Below are 25,298 nucleotides of genomic sequence, written 5' to 3' on the forward strand. Positions count from 1 at the left end.
AGAATTTTTAACATATAATATCACATCATATGCAAAGCCTGAAAGTTTAATTTTTTCTTTCCAATTTGAATGCCTTATACTGCTTTTCTTATCTAATTGCTCTAGCTAGAACTTCCAGTACAGTGCTGAATAACAACTGTGACTGTGGACGCCCATCTTGTTCCTGATCTTAGAGGGAAAACTTTTAGCCTTTCCCCATTGAGTATGATGTTACTGTTTGTTTTCATATATTACCTTTAATTTTTTTTAGTATTTTTTCTTCAATATTATATTTTATTTAAATGTATATATGTATATGTAAACTATTGTCATTTCAACAAATGATCAGTATAAAAACTGAGTTATTTTATATTCTTTTCTTTGAGCTAGTGCATTATTTTACATTTAAGCACATTGCAAAACAGACCTGCAACATTTCAACTGCTCAACAGCCACATGTAGTTAGAGGCTACTCTATCGGGTAGTGCAGAGCTAGAGGTGAGAGCAGAGGGGAGCACAGCCATGCATGCATTTGTGCATGTATGTGTGTATGTGTGCTTTTGGGTTTATGTTTGTGAGTTGTGTGTGAGTTGTATCTGGTGATGTTTGCATACATGAGTGAGTTGGTGTGTATATGGGTGTGTGCTTGTGGGGTGTGTACGTGTTTACATGTTTGTGTATAATGTGTGTGTGTATGTGGGTGTGTGCTTGCAGATATTTGTGTTGTGCATGTATGTGGAGTATATGCATGTTCTTATCCATGTCTAGGACAAATGGAAAGCTAGGAACCTAGAAATACAGAGTTATAAAACAGCTGTTTATCAGCATTTAGGGCCACTGGAGAAGTCACTTTGCTTTGTTCAATCATTTAACAAAAATCTGCTGAATGCCTGCTATATGCCAGGCCTCTCCTAGATGTTGGGTGCAAAGATAAAGAAGACACGGTCCCTGCTCTCAAGGCATTTGCTAGGGTCCTAGGAGAGTCAGGCAGAAAAACAAATGGTTGCAATACAGGGTAAATAATACAGCACTGAAGGCATTAGCAGGTGTAATGGTGACATTCACATGTCAGCTTGGCCTAGTTATGGTATTCTGTTTTTTGATCAAGCAAGCATTGGCCTGATATTTACTCAGAATATTTCATGGATTTAAATAATTGGTGGGTTGGTGTTATTTTGTAGTTTTTTTGTGCTTATTGCATCTATGGCTGATTACACCTGTAATCAACTGAGGATACTGCTTTCAACAATGAAAGATGTTTTGTCCAACCAGTTGAAGGCCTAAAAAGGAGAAATGAGGCTGCCAGCAGTCAGAAGGAAGAATTTCCATCTCTATTTCAGACAACCAGTGTCTCCCAGGTTTTCAAATAATTGAAAAACTTCATTAGAGCTCCCAGTTTATAACTATATGGAATTTGAACCAATTCCTATAATAAATCTCATAATAATTGCATTCTGTCTATATACTTACAGTGTCTATATATATACCTGTATCATATCTGTATCTATTTCTTGTCAGGTCTGTTCCCCTAGAGAGCAGTGATTGATATACAGGACAAAAAGGGGAAAGAGTTCAACTTCATTAAGTAACTGTTCACCCATCTCTAGCTTCTATGTATCTCTAAGTTCCCTATATTCTGTATTATAAGCCTTTAATTTTACCTTTACCATGGTCACAAAAGTGAAGTCAGAGTATCTTTCCTTTTGTGTATGGTTTATTTCTCTCAGCATATGTCCTCCAGGTTCATACATCGTGTCATGTTCTTCAGGACATCATTTTGTCTTACTGCTGCACAATATTCCATTGTATGTATATATCACATTTTGTTAATCCACTCATCTGTTGATGGACATTTGGTTTGTTTCCATATTTTGTTGATTGTGAATAATGCTGCTATGAACATTGGTGTGCAAATGTATGTTTATTTTATTGCTTTAAACTTTTCTGGGTATATACCAATTAGTGCCATTGCTGAGTCAGAAGGCATCTCAATATTTAGTTTGCTAAGGAATGGCCAAACTCTCTTCCAAAGTGGCTGCACCATTATATATGCCCACCAGCTGTGCTTAAGTGTCCCAATTTCTCCATATCCTCTCCAACATTTATAGTTTCCTGTTTCCTTAACAGCAATCATTTTTATAGCTTTGAGGTGGTATCTCATTGTAGTCTTGAACTGCATTTCCTTTATAGCCAATGAAAATGAGCATCTCTTCATGTGTTTTTGAGTCATCTGTATTTGCTTTTCAGAAAAATACATATTCATATATTTAATACATAATCCATTCTATAATTGGGTTGTCTGTTCTTTTGTTGTTGATTTGTATGATTTCATTATATATAAAGGATATCAAACCTTTGTCTGATATGTGATTTCCAAATATTTTCTCCCTTTGAGTTAACTGCCTCTTAACTTTTTGGACAGCCTTTTGAGGTGCAGAAGCATTTGATTTTGAGGAGTTCTCATTTGTCTATTTTCTTTTTTTGTTGCTTGTGCTTTGGGTGTAAAATTTAGGAAGTTACCTCCTACAAGACCTAGTTGTAAGTCAATACTTCTATCTTTCTGTCAGTACCATGCTCTTTTGACCACTGTGGCTGCAGGCATCCTTCAGGCACTTCTTATGACTGAGAAGTAGATTGGTGAATGATGTTATATACATATGATTGAACATTGTGCTGCTACAAAAAGGAACGAAGTCTTGAGGCATGCAACAATGTGAATGAATTTGTGGGACATTTGGTGAAGCAAAATGAGCCAGAAAAGAAAGAGCAATTCTGGCATGGTCTCCTTTAGAAAATGCTTATAACAAAACAGGGGCCTAGACTGTATCTCTTATAGCAGACACATTTTGTCTGTAGTGGTAATTATTATTTCTGGATTTGGAGAAGCTGTTTTGTATATATATTAGAGATAAGAATGAAGCTGATAATGTCGGGGTTAAAGTAATTCAAATGCAAGAATAAGGAAGATATTGTCTATATTTTAGAACCACACATACTCTTTGAGACCAAAGGAAGAAAGGTTTACTTAGTCTAGAACCTAAATTTTCTGTAATACACAATCTAACTCAACCTGTCTGGATAGCTCATTTGAACAATGGAAACACAGGGAACCCAGGATAAGAAAGAGATCTTTTAATCCTATATAACTTTATGTAACTTGTGGATATATCATTACAAAAGCAGATAATAAAAAATATTGGCAAAGTCCCTTGAGGAATGTGAGAAAAATATGGAACTATTAAACTTTACCATCAGGGTATCCCCTGATATTATGTCAAACATTAGGGACACCGAAATCAATAGAACAAGGCCTTGATCTTGAAGCTTACTCTTGTGAAGATTATTTTGGTAGTGGAGAAGCTTAAACTAGCTATAGCTATGCCTAAGAGTTACTTCTGGAGGACCTCTTTTGTTGCTCAGATGTGGCCTCCGTCTCTCTAAGCCCAATTTTGGAAGTGAAATCATTGTCCTCCCCACTACATAGGACATGACATTCAGGGGTAAAAGTCTCCCTGGCAATGTGGGAGATGACTTTCAGGGATGAATATGGCCCTGGCACTGTGAGAGCAACAATTCCATTCTGACCAAAAGGGAGAAAAATGGGTAACTAATAAATTTTCTGTGACAGAGAGAGTTCGATAGAGTTGAGAGGCTACTCTGGGAGTTGCTCTTACACAAGCTTCAGTTAAATGTTGCTGCCTGTCATAAGTTGCCAACCCCCAACCAGCACCAATCCTGCCAATCCTAGAGAATACATCAGGCAATATATAAGATTCCACAAGGGTTCCATGCACTAGGGTAACTTTCCAGAAACCTACAACATCCAGATGGGTCCCTGGACTAGATAAGTCCTGAAACACAAGGCCCAGCCTCTCCAGAATTTAGAATGGCCATAGCCCAAACACTGCTAAAGAGAGGACTAGAAAGACCAAAGGTGATAGTGGAGTTATACAGAGAAGATATGGTTTAACAAATGAATATGATTGCTTAATCATTAAGTTGATACATTTTAGTCTCCAGTGTCTTAGAGCAGCTAGAATTAAAAATCTTAAGTTGTAGAATTGTAACCCATGCCAAACTCTGAAATCTGTTCTACATCTAAATGCAGTGCTGTGCTTTGAAATTTATTGCTTTTTTTGTGTATATGTTATTTTTCACAAAAGAGAAAAAAAAGCTGACTGTGGTGATAAAATAGTATTAAACCTTCTATCCTATATTCTGGAGTAGCTAGAAGGAAAAATCTTAGAGGGTCATATGGTAGCCCATGACAAACTCTGGAATCTGTCTTGTAACTACTGGTTGAAGAGTGCTTTGAAAACTATTGCTTTTTTCTTCCTTTTCTTTGTATATATGTTACACTATACAATAAAAAAAGCAAGAAAAGTTGGAAGAAGTGTGAATGGGGCCGTTGGCAGATTTCCTCTATAAGGCCCAATATAAGTCTCATAAGTTGAAAAGGATTTCTTTAGATAAAGCAAGTGTGGAGGTAAGGAAGAAATCTCCAGCAGATGGTGAGGAAAGCACAAAGGAATGAATTCATTGGCATGTGGAATACTGAAAATCAGTGACTGAGGTGTTGCAGGTGGCAGTGGTGGAAGATAGGGTGGGAGAGGGGTAAGAGCTAATTGCCTCATGAAGGGTTTGTGTGTAATTCTTTTGTGGACAATAGGGAGCCACAGGAACACATTATGGTGTGAGTCTGAGGATTTCTTCATATTTCCATTCAACCCAAAAAGAAGGCGGCATTTATCAGGTGACCAGGTATGAAGCAAGACAACAGTAACATGAAAAGGGGATACACCAGTTCTCTCAGTAACAGCACATATAGTCCCTGTTATCATGTTGAGGAAATTCGATTATAATTACTATATTTGAAGTGTTTGCATCAAGAAATGATGTTGAATTTCATCAAATGCCTGTTCTGCATAAATAAAGATGATCACATGGTTTTTCCACTTTGATTTATTGATGTTGTGTTTTACATTAATTGATTTTCTTGTGTGAAATAAGTGTAGCTTACCTGGAATAATTTCCCTTGGTCGTGGTGAATAATTCATTTAATATGCTGATGGACTTAATTTGTGAGTGTCTTGCAGAATATTTTGCATCCATAGTCATTAAAATTATTGGTCTGTAATTTCTTTTCTTGTAGTATCTTTGTCCGGCTTTGGTATCATTGATTTTGGCTTCAAAGAATGAGGTAAGTTGCTTTCCCTCCTCTTTAATTATTTTGAAGATTTTGAAAAGTGTTGGTCTTAATTATTTCCTGAATGCTTGGTAGAATTCACATGTGAAACCATCGGGTCTTGGGCATTTCCTTTTTGGAAGCTTCTTGGTGATTGATTCAATTTCATTTACTTGTGATTGGTTTGTTGAGGTCATATATTTCTTTTCAAGTCAATTTGGTCATTCATATTTCTCTAGGACATTGTCCATTTCATCCATGTTGTCTAGTTTATTAGCATAAAGTTGTGCATAGTACCCTCACATTATCTCCTTTATACCTATGGGGTCACTAATTATGTCTCCTCTCCCAATTCTGATATAATTTTTTTTTGCATCCTCTCTCTCTCTCTTCCAGTCTAGACAAGAGTCCATCAATTTTATTGACTTCAAGTACCAACTTCCAGTTTTGTTGACTCTATTATTTTCATATTCTCAATTTCATTTATTTATGTTATTATCTTCTTTATTCCTTTCTTTTGTTTGGCTTCAGAGTTAGTTTGCTGTTCTTTCTCTAGTTCCTCCAGGTATAAAGTTAATTCCTTGATTTTTGCTCACTCTTCTTTTATAATGTCTATAATATAGACATTTTAATATAGACATTATAAAATAAATTTCTGACTCAGTACTGCCTTTGCTGCTTTCCATAAATTTTGATGTGTTCTGTTTAATTTTCATTTGCCTTGAGTACATACTGATTTATTACTTAATTTCTTTTTTGACTTAGTGGTTGTTTAAGCGTATATTCTTAACCTTCAGGTATTTGTGAATTTTCTAGCCTTCCCATGTTATTGATTTCCAAGTCTATTTCATTGTGGCTTAAACAAAGGTTTTGTATAATTCCACTCTTTTGAAATTTGTTGAGATTTTATTTGTCACCTCCAACATGTGGTCTGTATTGGAGAATGGTCCATGAGTAATTGAGAAAAATATGTGCAAGCTGCTGTGGGGTATAATGTTCTGTAAATGTCTATTAAGTCTAGTTTGTTTATTGAATTATTCAAATAAATGTGTCAGTGTGAGCCATAGTATTTGGGGGTTCTCTGGCTCAGTGCAAAAATATTTATTATTTTTTGTGATTGTTGTGTCTTCTTAATTAATTGTTCCTTTTAATAATACCTAGTGTCCTTTGTTTTAACTGTTTTACATTTGATGTCTAATTTGTCTGATATTAGAATAGCTACCCCTACTCTATTCTGGTTGGTGTTTGCCTGAAATATCTTTTAGGAACCTTTCACTTTCAGTCTATTTTTGTCCTTGAGTCTCAAATAGATAGTATATAGGTAGGTGCTGTTTTTTAATCATTTTGCCAGTCTATTTCTTTTGATTGGGAATTTTAATTCATTAACATTTAATGTTATCTCTGAAAAGGCAATACCTTCTTCTACCATTTTGCCTTTTAATTCATATGTCATATCTTATTTTTTTCTTCTTAATTGCCTCATGAGTATATCTTTAACAAAGTAATATTGAAAAGTTCTCATTTATTTTATGCTTACTAATGTTACATGAATTTTGTAACAATTGTGCAAATTAAAAAATAATATATGTATACAAGACAAATATAAAACTCATCATAAATCCTATTCTACTTACTCAAATCAAAGTAAATAACAGGTGTCCACAGTTCTGAATGTATTTATTCAGTCTAATTTCTAAATAATTGTATAACTTTATGTTTACATACCACCCTAAATAATTTGAAGCAGTTTCACTCTGAGATTCTATATCACAAATGTGCTAAATGATACATTTCCAGTTTGTTTTTGTGTAGAAAAGACATGGAAGGCTGCATTTAAATTCTATTTTTAATATCAAAGTTTTACATTTAATCAAATATAGTGGTTGCATGTTAGAGTATTTTAAGTTTCCTACAGTTATATAAATAAAAAATAGTTAAATATAGGTCTCTATATTTTATGTATTTGGGGGCATATAAAGCAAAAATGAGGGTTCTTATAAAGTACAGAGAATTTTTTTTTTGCATTTCTCCACTTCTCTTTTGAAATTGATTATTAGAATTTGGAGGCCAAATGTGAGATCACAATAAGGGGCAGGGGTGAAATTTGGGGCTTAACATTTTGTGTCAATGAGTGAGCATCTGCTGGGCAGTCAGGGTGAAGATAAGGCCTTGTCTGGGGAGAATAGCCAGGGTTTTGGGAATTGCCCCAGTTCCAATTTACATAAAAATTTAGTTTATCATGTTTAAAAGAAAGAACTATGGATAGACCACTAAATAAGCTGTTTTATTCAGGAGCCACTGACTGAATATGCCAGAAAATGTGAGGAAGGAAAACATGCAAATTATAGCTATTATACTGAAAGGGGGCAAAGTCACATAACACCTTTTGTCAAACTCTACCCAAGATTTTCAAGAAAAGCCTTTCATGAATGGAAGTATATTTGTAGGCTGGCTTTTCTTTGTTCCTTTCTTTTCCTTGTAATTAAGTTTTCAAATCATTCAAAAAAAATTCTACTAGGTCTGGAGTCAAGTTATAGCCACTGTGGATTTTGCTATACTCTTCTACCATATATTTTAAATTTCTCAATATTTTTATTTTTCATGAAATATTGTCCTCCCTTGATTCTTAATAGAAAAAAGTGCATAGAAAAACATTAATATGAAACGTTTCTTAAAATTGATAAACCAATATTGATGTATTATTGATTAAAGCCCACAGTTTAGATTAGGACCCAGTCCTTTTGTTTTAAAATTCTATGGGTTTTGACAAATTTATACCATTGACCCACCCTCGTAGTATCATACAGAATAGTTTCACTGCTATCAAAATGCCCTGTGATCCACCTATTCATCTCCCTCCCTCTTACTGAACCACTCAGTAATATTGATATTTTCATTATCTCTGTAGTTTTGCCTTTTCCAGAATGTCATATCATTGGAATCAGTAATAACTGAATGTTAACAGACTAAATTTATCAGTTAAAATATACAGATTATGTAGCCTTTTCAGATTGGCCTCTTTCATTTGACAGTATGTATTTAAGTTTCCTCCATGTATTGCCATAGTTGGGCAGCCCATTTTTGTTCATCACTTAATAATTTTCCATTGTGTGGATGTACCACAGTTTGTTGATTCATTTGCCTATTGAAGGAAATCTTGGTTGCTTCAAGTTTTGGCAGTTATGAATAAATCTGCTGCAAATAGTTGCATACAGGGTTTGGCATAGATATATGTTTTCAACACATTCAGGTAGATACCTAGAGTTGTGTGGTAAGACTATCTTTAGCTTTGTATGAAATTTCCAAAGTATTTCCCAAAATGGCAGTACCATTTCACATTCCTACCCACAATGAATGAGAGATCTGTTGTTCCACCTTCTCACCAGCATTTAGTGTTTGAGATTTTAGGCATCCTAATAGATGTGTAGTAATATTCATTGCTTTGATCTGAAATTCACTTGCAGCATATGATGGTGAGCACCTTTTCATATATTTTTTATCATCTGTATATCTTTTTGGTGTGGAGTTTATTCAGATCATATGCTCATTTTTAATTGAGTTGTTTGTTTTCTTATTGCTCAGATTTAAGATATCTTTATGTATTTTGGATACAATTCTTCTTTCAAATATATGGGTTGCAATTATTTTCTCATATTAGTTAGTGGCTCATATTTTATTCTTTTAATAGTTCCTTTTGCGGAACAAGAATATTTTATCCAGGGATTCATGAAGTATTCATGAATGATAACCTGAGTCACCTCACTGAATAAGCAACACAGACCAACAAAAATGATGTCAGAGGGTGAGGAAAATCTAGCATGAGTGGTAGAAGTGGGAGATGTTGACTGTGATGGTCAGGTTGTGGTGTCAAATTGGTCAAGTGGTGATGACCAGTTGTCTGGTCAGGCTAGTACTGGCTTGACAGTTGCTGCAAGAATATTTCATAGCTGGTTGATAAACCAGGAGGCTGGTTTATTAAATCATTAGTCAGTTGATTGCATGTGTGGCTGATTACATCTGCAAGCAACAGGGAGGTGACTACCACCATTGAGATAATTCCATCAGTTGAACACTTTTAAGGGAGAAGAGAAATTCTTTTATTGCTTCTTCAGCCATCAGTTTTCTTCCAGACCCTTCATTGGAGCTGCCAGCTTCATAGCCTATCGTATGGATTTTGGACTCTCCCATTTCCACTACTGGGTAAGACACCTTTATAAAGCTCATATTTACTGATATCTCCTTTTGGTTTTGTTTTTCTAGAGAACCCTGCCTGATACGAGTATCAATTAAAGTTTTGGGACTAAGAACAAAAACGTGAGTATAGCTTGTCATACTACTGTCCTTTTTCAAAGCCTTTATTTCTGAAATAATGAACATTCATCACTTTCAGAATATGGGGTATTATCAACAGAAATTAACTGGGCTTAGGCATTAAAGAAATGTAATACCTCTCAGTTATCCCTGATATTATTGTACCCACACTTGTCCCTTTTCTGTCTCAACTGGTATTCCAAGAAATTGTTTCTATATAAACTGCCTTAAATCAAGTTTTTTTTCTGGTTCAATTTTTTAATTGTTTCTTCATGCCTTTGTTTTTAATGTATACATGGCAGGATCGAAGGCAGTGGTAATAGCAAAGTCAACAATAAACAAGTGTTTGCCAATGATGATGTGGAGAAATGGCACACATAGATAAATACACGTGGAATAAAAAAAACAACCACAGTGATGACAGTGATGTGAGCTGACAAAGGGACAAATGCCTTGGGTAAGTCTCCTGAAGAACGTTTCCAGATGGTTACCAAAATGAAGACATAGGAAAGGATCAGCAGGAAGAAGGTGCCCAGGGACTTGATCTCACTGATGGTAACAATAATAAACTCATATTTGGCTCCATCTGTGCATGCAAGTTTTATGATCCTGGGAAAGTGACACTAAAAGCTGTCTATTTCATTAGGGACACAAAATGGCAAGTTTATGACAAAAGCAAATTGAGACATGGCATGGATCACCCCAGTTACCCAGGCAGTGACCACAATTGAAACACATATTTTAAGGCTCATGATTTTCAAGTAGAGAAGATGCTTGCAGGTTGCTGTGTATCAAAGGCCATGACTATGAGGAGCACCATCTTCACTGCACAAATCAATTTCTATTCACATAAATGTCTGTGATCATCATTGGACTCTAGTTGGGAAAAAGTCCACATCAATGAGGGACAAGTTGGCCAGAAGGAAGTATACAGGGAAATGTAACTGTGAATAAAAAATCTCCAAAGACAAGATAAAGTGGTTTCCTAAGATAATGCTTAAATAGAGCAAGGAGAATATCAATCTGAGAAAACTCTTTTTTTCTGAAGAATTGGAATGCCCCTGGCAACAAAAACTTAGAAACCAGAGTCATTTATTTTATCCATTGATCTGGAAGAACAATTGATTTTTAAATTATCTGAGGCTATAAAATGAAGTATATATAACATCAATGATACTAAAATCAACCGCATATTTGTAGTGCTAATTTTTTCAATGGATTACTTGTGGAATTATTTCTTGATGTCCCATTCAATGAAATGGACATAAAGAAAATGTAAGAATTAAAATGACCCAAACAGTGAATACATAAAAGAGAAAAGAAATTTACATTCTTATATATGTAAGATAATTGTGCTGCCTTGCAGCTATGAACCTGCCAAAAACATTCCTGTGGGTGTGAACCCTTGTAAAATAGAATTTTTTATGAGGTTACTTCAGTTAAAGTGTGTCTCAATGAATTAAGATGGGTCTTAATTATTTTACTCTCTTGTAGCTCCCTGTATCCTTTGAATTGCCAAAAAAGTTTGATGCTAGGTAATATTTCTGATAACCTAATTTTGTACATTATTTTAGCAAGAAAAAGTCCTTTTTCTTCCTCTGAAAGGGGTTAGTTTAAAAATACTTTTTTCTTTCTTAGATATTTTACAATACTCACTATTGTACCCATGTAATCCTGCACTTTTCTTTGTGCTCAGTTGTATCAGTCAACATTCTTAGCAATGAGGAACTGCACCAATTAAATGAATAGCAGCATTTGTTATGAAGAGCTAAAAGCTACAAAGTTTCTGACTAGGTATTTGAAAATGTAAATGAGAATTCCAAATTATTACAGTGGCAATGATTATAGGAACAGTACCACACCTAGGGCTTGGGAAACAAAGGGAATTAGTTGGAAATCATGAAACTTGGTAATTTAGAGGAAAGTGGCTGTGAAGCTGAAATTTCCATCTCTTTGGAAGGAATGCAGCTTGGCTACTGCATGTTTCTCTGAATCAGAGTGGTCATCATAGACCCAGGATGCAGGTTTTTGAAAATAAGTTACCAGTTCATTGGTGCTTTCATCTTAAGGGGGCATAATGAAGCTGGTTCTGCAACTGTTGCTAAAAATGCAACCTTGATTCAGCTGCTGACATAGGAAGGAAGGATTGCTAAGGGGTGGATGTGGCGATCCTCAGAGGCACAAAAAATCACACAGGAAGTCCACAAGAAACAAACAGAAAGAAGTGTCCCGTCCTTCTTCTCCAACTTTGCAGTTTCCCTCTAGCATCCCTATTATCAGAGCCTAACAAGATAAAAAACAGAATTGTGACTTGCAAAGTCCCAGCTCCAACATCAGAAAGCAGAGTAGAAGGTTTTGAATGAAAACACACTGAATGGAACAGAGAATGTTTTAATTATGGGGACAGCTTCTTTAATACATATAACACCATTAAGATTTTCTTTTTCCTTTTCAGTAACTAGTGTTTATATAGAGATTTTCCAATTTCATGTAAATTTTAAAATTTGTTGATACAAAGTTTTTATAGAATAATTCTTATAGTCTCTATAGAGATGCATCATTTTTCATTTCTGACATTTGTTATTTATGAGTTTTTAAATTTTCTTTTTGATCAGTTTCCTTAGCTGTAATCAATTTCATAAGACTTCTGAGAAAACCAACTTTAATTTTGTTGATCCTTTCTATAATGAGTTTTATTTCATTATTTTTTCATTCTTATTTTCTTTCTTTGACATCCTTCAAGTTAATTATCATAAAATAGATATATGAATCACTTACATGCAGTTTTTTTTAACATTTTTAATTGTAAAATATATACAAAAAATCAATAAATTTCAATGTACATTTTAAGAAGAAGGTATGGAACATATGTAACTGCTTAGTATGGGTTACAGTTCCACAATTTCAGGTTTTTCCTTCTAGCATCTCCAAGACACAGGAGACTGACAGAAATGTCAATATATTGGTTCAGCAGTCATACTTACTTGCTAAATCATATCTTCTCTGCTATAATTCTTCTCTTTAAATAACATATACACCTAAAAGCAATACATTTCAAACTACATCACAGCAAATAGTTGTAGAACAAATTTCACAGTTTGGTATGAGTTACAATTCCTCAATATTGGATTTTAATTTCTAGCTGCTCAAAGGTACTGGAGGCTAAATGAAATGTCAGTAAAATGACTCAGCATTCACTAGTTAAACCCAACTTTCTCTGTACAACTCCACCATCATCTCTGATCTTTCTCATAGTCTGTAGGAGATTTGGGCTATGCCCATGCCACCTTTTTTTTTTTTTAGCTTTTTTTATTGTATAGTATAACATATATACAAAGCAAAGAAATGAAAAAGCAATAGTTTTCAAAGCACTCTTCAAAGAATAGTTACAGAATAGATCCCAAAGTTTGTCATGGGCTACCATACAATCCATTCATATATTTCCTTCTAGCTGCTCCAGAATATAGGAAGTTAGAGGACTTAAATACTTTTTTATCATTACAATTGACTTTTTTCCCTTCTTCTTTTTGTGAACAATAACCTATATACAAAAAAGCTACAAATTTCAAAGCACAGGACCACAATTAGTTGTAGAACGTATTTCAGACTTTGACGTGAGTTACAATTTCACAATTTTAGGTTTTTACTTCTAGCTGCTCTAAAATACTGGAGACTAAAAGAGATATCAATTTAGTGATTCAGCACACACATTTATTTGTTAAGTCCTATTTTCTATGCATAATTCCACCATCACTTTTGATCTTTCCATACCTCTCATTGGGGCTGTTTGGGCAATGACAATTCTAAATTTTTTATATTGGAAGGGTCTGTCACTAATATTTGGTAGGGAGATGGAACTATATGATGTTCTGGAGAGACTGGGCTAGGTTTCAGGAATTATCTGCACCAGGGACCCATCTGGAGGTTGTAGGTTTCTGGAAAGTTATTCTAGTGCCGGAAACCCTTGTGGAATCTTATATATTGCCCTAGATGCTCTTTAGGGTTGGCAGAAATGGTCCTGGTTGGGTGTTGGCAGGTTATGATAGGTAGCAAGGTCTGCCTGAAGCTTGCATAAGAGCAACCTCCAGAGTAGCTTCTTGACTCTGTTTGAACCCTCTCTCCCGTTGATACTTTATTAATTACATTTTACCCCTTTTGGTCAGGATGCAATTGTTGATCCCATGGTGCCAGGTGTGGATTCACCACTGGGAGTCATTTCCCATGTCACCAGGGAGACTTTCTCCTCGGGATGTCATGTCCCACATGGAGGGGGGACAATGATTTCACTTGCAGAGTTGGGCTTAGAGAGACTGAGGTCACATCTAAGTAACAACAGTGGTGCTCCAGAAGTAACTCTTAGGCATGCCTATAGGTAGTCTAAGCTTCTCCACTACCTACATAAGCTTCACAAGAGTAAGCCTGTGATTGAGGGTATGGCCTATTGATTTCGGTGTCCCTAAATTTTGACAGTTTCAAGAGAATCCCTGATTGTAAGGTTTACTAGTTCTATAGTCTTTCTCCCCTCCCTCTGGGGATTTTGCTAATATATTCTGAATATCTGATTAATACACTCTAGGATGTTTCCAGGCCTTACAATAATCTATACAGGATTAAAGGATCTCTTTCTAATTCTGTGCTTCCTGTTTTTCAATTGTTCAAATGAGTTATGCAGATAGGTTGGATTACATTATACGTTATAGAAAATTTCAGTTCCAGATCAAATAAACTTTTCTTCCATTGGTCTCAAAGAGTATGTGTGGTTCTAAAATATAGACACTGTCTTCTGTACCCCGTGTTCTGAATTATTTTAACCCCAACCTGTTCGGTTCTGTTCTTATCTGTAAATACTTGGTTGTATATATAAAATCACCTCTCAAATTCCAGAATAATTATCACCACTCTGAACTTAATGTGTCTGCTCTAAAGGCTTACTATCTAGGCCCCTATTAAGCATTTTCTGAAGTTGGCCATACCATTGTTTTGTTTGTTTGTTTGTTTCTTTTTTTTTTGTTCCTGGCTTATTTTGTCTCACCAAATGTCCCACATGTTCATTCACATCGTTACACGTCTCCTGACACTGTTCCTTTTCGTAGCAGCCTTCTTTTTCCCTTATGATGTCTTTACATTTAAAGTCTCTTTTGTCCAATAGTAGTATAGCCACTCCAGCTTTGTTTTGGTTAATCTTTTTCCATCCTTTCACTTTCAAGCTGTTTGTATCTTTGTGTCTAAGATGAGTTTCTTGTAAGCAGCATATAGCTGGATTATGTATCTTAATCCATTCTACAAATCTGTATATTTTAACGGATAAATTTAGTCTGTTAACATTCAGTTATTACTGAAAAGACATTTCTTGATTCTGTCATCTTATCTTTTAATTTTTTTTGTCAGAGCTATATATTCTTTTTCCCCTTTCTCTTTGTTTTATTGAAATTACCCTCAGTGGTACTGTTCAATTCTGTGCCCTCCTCCAGACCTTCCTTTCCTATTTTTTTGTTTCAGCTGGCAGAACTCCTTTCAGTATTTCTTGTAGGGCCAGTCTCTTGTTGACAAATTCTTTCAGGACTCTTTTGTCTGTGAAAACTTTAGTCTCTCCCTCAGTCCTGAAGGACAATATGGCTGGGTACAGAACTCTTGGCTGGAAGTCTTTCTCTTTCAGGATCTTGAATATGTCATATCACTACCTTCTTGCCTCCAGGGTGCTAGTTGAGTAGAATAAACCCAGTCTTATTTTATTTTCCTTGTATGTAGTAGATTGTTTTTCTCTTGCTGCTTTCAGGATTTTCTGTTTCTCTTCAACATATGACAGACTGATTAATATGTGCCTTGGGGAAGGCTTATTTGGATTTATTCTGTTTGGAGTTCTTTGGGTTTCTTTGATTTGTATATTTATGTTCTTTATGAGGGTTGGGAAGTTTTCCCCCATTATATCCTCAACTACTGTTCCTAGTTCTTTACTCCTGTCTTCTGCTTCTGGGAGATTCTTATATTTGCATGCTTTGTTTTGTCTATCATTTCCCTGAGTTCCCATTCAATATTTTTCCATCTTTTTTGCCATTTGCTGTTTTGAGTCTTTGAAGTCAGTTATCCTGTCCTCTATATCACTTATTCTTTCCTCTGTTTCTTCAAATCTGGTATTGTGCGCCTCTAGTATAACTTTTATTTGCTCAACAAAGTCTTTAATCTCTGTGATTTTTGCTATTTTTCTATTTATTCTTTCAAATTCCTCTTTGTGTTCTTCTATTGTCTCTTTTATGTCGTTTGCTATCCCACTTATTTTATTAAGTAGAGTTGTATGAACATCTTTGATTAGTTGCTCCAACGTCTGTGTCTTCTCTGGTATTTTAACTTTATGATTAAGTAGGGTTATATCTGTCTGCATTATGATATGCTTAGTGATCTTCTGCTGTCTTTGTCACATGTAAATATCTTGATTGATTTATTTTGGGAGTTGATTGCTTTCAGCAGTCTAAGACCTTGTGCTCATGAGATGGTTGTACAGCAGGGAGCAGGGTACACGGTTGAGCACTCATTATGGTGATTTGTTTCAGATCAGGTATGGGTGCAGTTCGGGGAATTTACACTGATGCTTGTGAACATAGGCACACAGTGGCCAGGGAAGATGAAGCTGTGCAGGTGCATGGGTCTGGGGGGTGTAGCCCTGGTATGCCTTAGTCTCAGGCATGAGGCACTTTGTGTTTATGCTTAAAGTAGTGGCAGCAAGTTGGCATTACGCCTTCCTGGATTGGGGGTAGATGTGACCTAACTGTGCAGGTCGGCACTTTCTCAGAGCTGGGAAGTGAGGCTGAGGGTTGTGTGCATGGATGGTTCTAGGATTGCTGTACAGTGTGGTTCCCAGAGCCATGATGTGATTGTGGGCCAGTGCATGGGCCTGGAAGTGCTGAAATGGATGCACTGAGCTCAGGGAGGGTGGGGTGGGGCTGTGTGACACTATGGGTGGGGGTGCAGGTAGTCTAGGTATGGAGGTCATTGGCAGCAACCTTTATGGGCTAGGAAAAGGCTGCAGGGAACAGGGACAGGGAGGTAATGCTTGGAAGAGATGCAGGAGAGGTGGGTGGGGTTGCACTTGGGGTGGGGTGTGGGGCAGGTACATGTACTGTGGGATGGTAGGGTGGGGGTGCCTGGAGCACCCAGAATGGATGTGGGTGATGGGGTTCAGGTGTGTGGGGTGTAGGGTGAGTCGTCAGTAATGAGGCTGTGCTGGCGAAGGTAGCAAGTCCAAGGCCACAGCCTGGCTTACTTCCTAGTCCCATATTTCCATCCATGCACTCTCTCGGGCTCCATGGCTCCATATCTACAGACCAGGCTCCAGCTTTCTGCCTCTCAGTTCCTCAGCCTCAGCAACAAGCGTTTCCATATGTGGTACAGAAGGCTCTCTCAGGTCAGCCATACTCCCAAATTGCTATTTCAGTCACCCTCTTGTCCCTTCTTTAACTTTTCTGTGGAGTAGGGCTAATCTGGGGCTACTCGAGTTGGCCATCTTCCCGGAAGTATGCAGTTTTTCTTTTTAAAAAAATGCATTTATAATACAGTTCCTGTAAATAGGTTTTAGCTAAACCTTCCATATTCTCTATAAATTGTATTTTTATTCGCATTCAGTTCAAAATATTTTCTTACTTTGCATTGTGATTGGCTTTGAATCATGGTTTACTTTGATGTGAATTATACTGATTTGCTGATGAGGTAAATCAAATTAATATACTTAGAAACTAGATAGATGATAATTTTTATAGTTTATGAGTACCAATTATCCAATCTTGCAAGTTCTCAATAAAGGAGAGATGCTGTTATTCAAATTCATTGAGAAATGTGACAGGAACTAATATGTAGGCTTCAAATCACTTATGAAAAAAATAGTGGCTAATATAATTAAAGGTATGCCTCAAGGAATGCTATTCAGAAAACTTCAACAGAAAATATTCTGAGAAGTCACCATATAGCCATTGTATGTCTGTAGATGGATCTTAAATATGCCTCTGTGTCAATCTGGTACAGGAAACATAGCTTTCTGAAAGCTTCTTAAGTCTGAATTTTTTTTGTATTTTAGAAAATTAAAAATGACTATTATTATTTAAACATATTTGTTACTTTAGTTATTTTGTCACTATGAGCCTTTTTAATTTATTGTCATAGAAATAAAAGTTAATTTGTTATTATTAAATTTTTAGCAGTTTGTATAGGGACTAAACCACAAGAAATCATGATTTTCTTCTGTTCATGAGAACAAACTAGAACTTAAGATTTTAAAAGTTCATGTGATTTCTAATTTCATATGTCAGCTTGGCCAGATTATGGTATCCAGTTGTTCATGCACTGGCCTGATGGTACTGTGATGGTATTTTGTGGATTTAAATTATTGTATCTATGACTGATTATATCTACAATCAACAAAGAAGATTGCCTTCTGCAATGAAAGATGTCACATCCAATTGGTTGAAGGTCTTAACTGGAGAACTAATCATTCCAGCAAACAGAAAAAAGAATTTTCATAGCTGCAACTGCCAGACAGCTTTTCCTGAGAATTCACTGAAACCTTCATCAGAGTTCTCAATCTTCAGTGTTTCGGCTTGCCAATCCCCATGGCTCCATGAGCAATTATTATAAAACATCTCAAAATATCCTCTCCTTTTTCTCTGGGGAGTCCTGACAAATACAGTTTATATGTAAAATTTTATTCAGAAAATGCCATACATCATCAAAGAATATAGACTATGCAATATTGCAAAGACACTTTTATTTTAAAAGATCTTATAATGCTGATATAACTAGCTTTCTTTAATCACTTCATTAAGAGTAATACCAACTGCATTCATTTCCTTCTGAAAATCCTCAAATATTACGTATGTGTGTGTGTGTGTTTGTGTGTGTGTGTGTGCATGTATAGTTGATTTTTGATGTGAGGTGATGGCTTCTCTAAAAGGCAGAAAATTGGTTAGGTATATAATCCAAAGGCATGCAGCTTATCTGAGCCTTGCAGAAATTGAATGAGCAGTACTATCATACTGTGGTTATTGATGGTTTCTCTTTGGCTTTTGTCTCATAAGCATAATTTCTTTTGCTTTGAAGCAAAACATTCTTCCCAATTCTCATTGCTCTCTTGTCTTAAAATAAAGCTACAATAATAAAAAATATTTATTACCAAGAGAGAAGAGAGGAATTTCAAAAGATTGCAAATTTCTACCTCTGTCTTTGAAGAAAGGTATTCAGTGGTAACTGTACCTTTAAATAAGTGTTCAAATCTTGAAAGCATGAATTAAAAGGAATAAGCTTGTGGAGTAGTGGGGCAACAGTGTAACAGTTAGATTCATTTATCTTTTTTTCTAATGAAAAAATCATTCAAATGATTAGTATTCTCTCTAGCTAAGCTATGGTTAGGGTGGAAAATTCAGGCATTTTTATAAAAAATGAGAATAATAATCAATAATTCTAAATTATTTTTAAGAAAGATATGATCTAGGTAAAAGGCTTACCAGGATGCACAAACATAGGTAATGTGTAATAACTGGTAGTAATTATCATTATAATAATAATTTTATCTGGTAATCTTTGAACATGAGCAAAGGAATATGTGTTCTGCATTATTATTCTCTCTAGGGTGCAATAAAACAAGGGTTGCCTTTTTTTGGATGTAATTTTATAGCAGAAAAGAGAAACTGCATTTGTCAACACTTAAAGTTTAAGAAGGCATGGCTCCATTTCAGTTTAAAAGTCAAAGTGTGGCCAAATTGCACAAGGATTTTCTGTTAAATGGGCCATCTAAAAAACATTCCTTGAATATATATGATGGTTTATCAATTGCTTTATAACATTCTTAGTCTCTTTATTTCTCAGTGTGTAAATGACTGGGTTTAGGAGAGGTGTGATTACTGTATAGAACACAGTAAGAGACTTGTCCACCCAGATAATGCTCAGTGGCCACAGATAGATGAAGATGCAGGGACCAAACAACAGCACCACCACGGTGATGTGGGAAGTGTAGGTGGAGAGAGCCTTGGAGGCCCTGTCCTTAGACTTAAGGTGCACAGTTAATAGGGTGTAGGTGTAGGAGATTAGCAAGAGGATGAAACAAGTTGTGGCCAAGAACCCACTGTCAACATTTATCCATATTCCCAGTGTGAATATCCATGCAGGCTAGTTTGATCACCAAAGGGATATCACAGAAGAAGCTGTCCACTACTCTGGGTCCACAGAAAGGGAGATCCAAAATCATAGGCAGTTGACTCATGGAATGCCCAAAACCAATAATCCACAATTTTAAAACTAGCCAGATGCACTTTTTCCTGTCCATGATGATGGAGTAGTGGAGTGGCTTGCCTACAGCCACATAACAGTCATAGGCCATTAATATGAGCAGCACCATCTCCATTCCTCCAAGGAAATGTACACAGAGGATCTGACTCATGCAGCCTCCAAATGAGATGGTTTTATTATCTTTTAGGAAGTCTGTGGTAGGTTTAGGGATGGTGACTGAAGAAAAGTGAAGGTCAATAAAGAGAGGTTGGCTAAGAGGAAATACGTAGAGGAATGGAGATGGGGGTCAGTTATGATTAAAAACACAACAAGAAAGTTGCCCACCATGGTCATCAGGTAGAATATAGAAAATGGCAATAAGAGGAAGGTCTGTAGTTCCTTTGAGTTATGAAATCCACGAAAAATAAACTCAGTCACCACAAATAGGTTTGCTTCTTCCATTAATCCAGTTGGTTTCAATGTGTCAAAAAGAGAAAGAGAAGATCTAAGCACTTCTAGAATGGGAAGCAGAATTTAATAATCAAGTATTAGAGAGCAGATCAATACTTCTCATATGCAAAATTTAATTCTTAGCATTGTACTAAGCTCAAAATTGAAAATAAATGTTTCACGAATTTATAAAAATGCACAATTGTATGTTCAAGAATGGAAGCTGACCTAGGTATAGGAAAGGAAGACCAAAACATTACCCCAAAGAAGTTCAATTCTTATGCATCTCAAAGATAATTACTCTAATTTAAAATGTAAGGAAATACAATCCATACACAACCTCTCTAAGCCTTGAATATATCTCTCCTGCAAGAAATAGAAGGAAATGTCTTGAATGTACAGCTCTAAAACATATATGGCATTCCTTTATTTTACCAGAGATGATCCTAGTCCATAATCTGCAGCTACGTTTTGATTCAAAATACACTTCTTAGAAATGAAGTATATATTTTTTTCTAAGATTAGCTACTGCTAATCTGCATTGCAAGGGTAGACTGAATTGAACCAAAGTCTACTGCAAGCTATAGGAAAAGTTTCCACAAAATGATATGGTCCAAAGAAGATTTTCAAGCTGACTGCACATTTCTAGTATTAGATATTTTCCTGCATTTTGAATATCCTCATGGAAGATATTTCCAGAAAACTACCTACTCCTTGAAAATTACTTATTGCTAACATAAATTGGCTGGCCCTTGTATTTCACTGAAAATAATAATTTCTTTTTTTTCAGGAATATATTAAATGTTTCTTTTATCACTTACTGTAATGGGAGAAAATATAATTTTTGTGATCCTTTATCCTCAAAGTATTCATCTCTATTAATTAAATTGAGATATCTGGAAATACATATATTTTCCCTAAGTCAGAAAGCAATATTTTTCTTCCTTTTCTGTTTCCCTCCTTCCTTCTCTTCTTCTGTTTCTTGCTGCATCTCTCCATCTCTATATTTTTACTATAATTCTTTTCAGGTTAGAAATTGAGAGATTAAAAGTTGACTAAGTAGCACATACTTTGTACCAAATGCTATGATAAATACTTTAAAAACATTATCTAATTTTAAAATTACAACACATTGTCATTGTATATATGAGAAAGCTTTACTTTCCCAAGTAATACATCTGTAAAGTGGCAGAGATGGAATATAATCAGAGGTCTATTTTACAACAAAGTCTCTCATATAGCCTCCCTGGTTGAGATGGCTTCTGGTAAGAGTGTTGATGTTGAGAAAGCAAGAGCATTAGATTTCTGAAAGAAGACATTTTGTTCTATTAAGAAGTTATCCATAGGCAAATGTGAATGGCCAATGATGACGGAAAAAGATGTTCAGATTTATATGAAAGCAACTTCGACTTTATTATCTTCAAACTTAACTAGACCTAATCCTATTGAAATTAATGACTATGGTTTTTCTCCATTTAACATTTTGGTCAAATGGTAAAAATGAGCAAAATCTAAAATGAATAACAAAATGTCAGGATAAGATAGAGGTCCTGTGAACACAAATATCCAAACTGAACATCTGAGAGCTTTTAAGATAGTAGAAAGACAGTATTTTTTGTTAATGGGTGAAACTCTACTTTAAGGAGTCTTGAAATTTCAGGGATTAGTTGGAAGAGAAAATTGTTAATTTTTCTGTAAGCATATCAACTAATAATACATTCAGAATGTGAAACTCAATGAGTTTGTGGAAAAAAAATGGTACAGGACAAAACGAAATTTTAGTCCTAAATTAGTGGAGGAGGTGCATAGATTAGAAATGAAAATTCCAAATTCAGTTTGGGATATGCTTACCCTTCAGAGATCATCTGTGAAACCAGACTTCTCTTCACTGATAAAGTTCTCTGGATTCTACGTTAAATCTGAAATGAAGCCCAACTTATGTACTACTATGAACAATGCCGGTGTGAGTGAGTCCTCCTCAGCACGGTGTATAAAAACTCTAAATAGTAGCCTCTTGAGTGGGAAACTTTCCAGTTCTGTATTTTAAATAGAACCAAGTATTTGGAGAGTTTTCATCTCATACTCCTTGGCAATCCCTTAGCTTCCAAAGTTCCCTGAACTGAAAGCATCCTCTGGTAATACACCCTTTTCAAAGCAACAGGATATAACTTTCTTCCTTTTGATCTGCATTAACCATATAATACAGAAAGACTGAGATGTCAATTCTAGTCCCGGCTAGAGTTATATGAATTTTATAGATGAGCAGGTGACAGCCATCTGATCACTGGCTCATTGCAACTATGCCCAGGACTTATGGTCAACCTTATACTTATTGTTCTTGGGACTTCAGAGGAACATTTAAGTCTCAGCACTCACTTTGATCTCTTGAGCAGAATCCCAAAAGTTATCCATTTGATTGTAGTAATATTATGAGCTCTTCTCAGAGTAATGAAAAAATAATGGGAAGATACATTTTAATTTACTACTTTATTTTAAAATAATAAATTTAATAATATTCAAAAAATTTAAGCATATTTGGAGCAAATATTGAGGGCCCCCTTCATCTGTCCTCTGCCATTCTTATCTACTTCCTGGAATTAAAAATGATCAACATCTTTAAGTGCATCTTCCTACCATTCCTATTGATAGTGATGAGTACAGACATCAACATATGGTTGGAGAATTTCATTTTTTGTTTGTTTTCTGTTTTAATGTTGAATAAATTATATATAAAACACTACTGGAAATTCTCATTTCTTTGTTTTCTCATGTCCTTTTAAGTTTTTCACCTTCCCCTCCCTCTTTGTCTCCCTGTTTTCCTCTCAGTCATTGTCTATCCATTTTGTTTCTAGATTTCAAAGCATTTAAATTTGTTCACTCTACCAGCCATTATAGTGACTTTGGAGCAAGTGTCTATAACCACCTTAGTTTGTAATAAAGACTTAATGCTTATTTTCTTGTTTGCCTGCCTCAAAATCCTTTTCAGAGTATCTCATATAAATCGTAATAGTTTTATCCGCTTACAAATGAGAAGAGGCTAAGGGTTTTGTTCAAGTTGCATAATTGATAAATGAACGAATTATAGGGAGTAGTAACTGAGGAAAGATGTTGCTCTAGATGAGTGTTTGTTTTAGTTGAGTGATATCCTATGATATCCAATTTGGATGACTTCTATCTCTTTCTCTTGTCTCATTGCTCTAGGTAGAACTTCCAGCACAATATTGAATAACAGTGGTGACTGTGGACATCCTTGTCTGATCTTAGAGGGAAAGTTTTCAGTCTTTCCTCATTGAGTATGATGTTAGCTGTTTATTTTTCATATATTCCCTTTTTAAAATTATTTTTATTTCAATAATATATTTTCTCTAAATCAATATATATGTAAACCATTGTCATTTCAACAAGTCATCAATATAAAAATTGAATTATTTTATATTCCTTTCTTTAACTTGTAGTAGTTAAGTTCAGGTGTCAACTTGGCCAGGTGAAGGTGCCTAGTTCTATTGCTATGGACATGAGCCAATGGCATGTGAACCTCATCTGTTGTGGATTATACCTGCAGTCAGCTAGAAGGTGCTCCTGTTGGAATGAATGGTGTTTGATTTAATTGGCTGGAAGCTTAAACAAGAGAGCTTAAGGTAGCACAGCCCAAGCAACTCAGCATACTTCAATTCAGCACTTGCAGCTCAGCCCAGGAATTTGGAGATGCATAAAGGAATCACCCTGAGAAAAGTTGTTGGAACCCAGAGGCCTGGAGAGAAGGCCAGCAGAGATCGCCCTGTGCCTTCCCGTGTGAGAAAGAACCTCAGTTGAAAGTTAGCTGCCATTCTTCTGAAGAACTATAAGTTTTTAACTAAATAAATCCTCTTTTATTAAAAGCCAATCCATCTCTGGTGTGTTGCATTCCAGCAGCTAGAAAACTGGACGAGAACTGGTGTATTATTTTACATTTAAACACATTGCAATGTAGACCAACCACATTTCAACTGCTCAACAGCTGTATGTGCTTAGAGGCTATCATATTGGGCAGTTCAGAGCTAGGGGTTGAAGGCAAAGGGGAGCGCAGCCATGCATACATTTGTGTGTGTATGTGTGTGCATCTGTACTTTTGGGTGTATGTTTGTGGGGTGTGAGTGGGTTATGTGTGTGTGGTGGTTGTATGAGTTGGGGTGTGTATGGGTGTGTGCTTGCGGGGTATGTACACGTTTGCGTGCATGTGTATGGTATGTGTGCGCATGTGGGTGTGAATTTGTAGGGTATGTGTGCTGTGCACATATGTGGAGTATATGCATGTTCTTCTCCATGTCTAGAACAAGAGACAGAGTCCAAGACAGCTGTTGATCAGCTTTTAAGGCTACTGGGAGAAGTTATCTTGCTTTGTTCAATCATTTAACTACAATCTATTGAGCACCTACTATGTGCCAGGTCATCCTAGATGCTGAGATGCAAAGATGAAGTAGACAAGGTCGCTGTTCTCAAGCCCCCTAGGAGAGTTAGGCAGGCAGATGAATGTTGCAGCATAGGGTAAAAAATACAGTGCTATAGGTATTAGCATGTGTGATGATGAAGTTCATGTATCATCTTGGCCTGGTTATGGTGCTCTGTTGCACTAACCTGATAGTTACTGTCAGCATATTTCATGGATTTAAATCATCAATCAGTTGTTATTATGTGGTTATTGTGTTTATTGCACCTATATTGCATCTATGGCTGATTATATCTATAATCAACTAAAGATACCACCTTCAAAAATGACAGGTATCTCATCCAACCAGTCAAGGACCTTAAAAGAGGTGATGGTGTCAGTAATCAGAAGGGAGAATTTCCACCTATATTTCAGCCATCTAGCTTCTCCAAGGGATTCATTGAAAATTTCACTGGAGCTCCCAGCTCTTAGCCTGCCCTATGGAATTTGGACTTGCCATAGTCATGAGAATCAATTCCTATAGTAAATCTCATAATATTATATTGTTCATATATACTTACAATATATCTATATATCTGTATCCATATCTATATCTCAATCTATATCTGTTTCTATCTTCATTTTGTCACTTCTGTTCCCTGGAGAACCCTGATTGAAATACCAGGTAAAAAGGTGGAAGAAGTAGGGATGGTGCCACTT

General features: G+C 35.8%; 2 pseudogenes; both read right to left on the reverse strand.

Annotated features, from left to right (window-relative positions):
• Positions 1-16,883, reverse strand: part of LOC143655340 (olfactory receptor 4F15-like) — a 45,898-nt pseudogene extending 29,015 nt beyond the window's left edge.
• Positions 16,884-19,249: 2,366 nt separating this feature from the next.
• Positions 19,250-20,185, reverse strand: LOC143655341 (olfactory receptor 4F17-like; annotated as a pseudogene).
• Between the last annotated feature and the right edge of the window lie 5,113 nt (positions 20,186-25,298).

Source organism: Tamandua tetradactyla, chromosome 14 (genome assembly GCF_023851605.1).
Source record: "Tamandua tetradactyla isolate mTamTet1 chromosome 14, mTamTet1.pri, whole genome shotgun sequence".
NCBI lineage: Eukaryota > Metazoa > Chordata > Mammalia > Pilosa > Myrmecophagidae > Tamandua > Tamandua tetradactyla.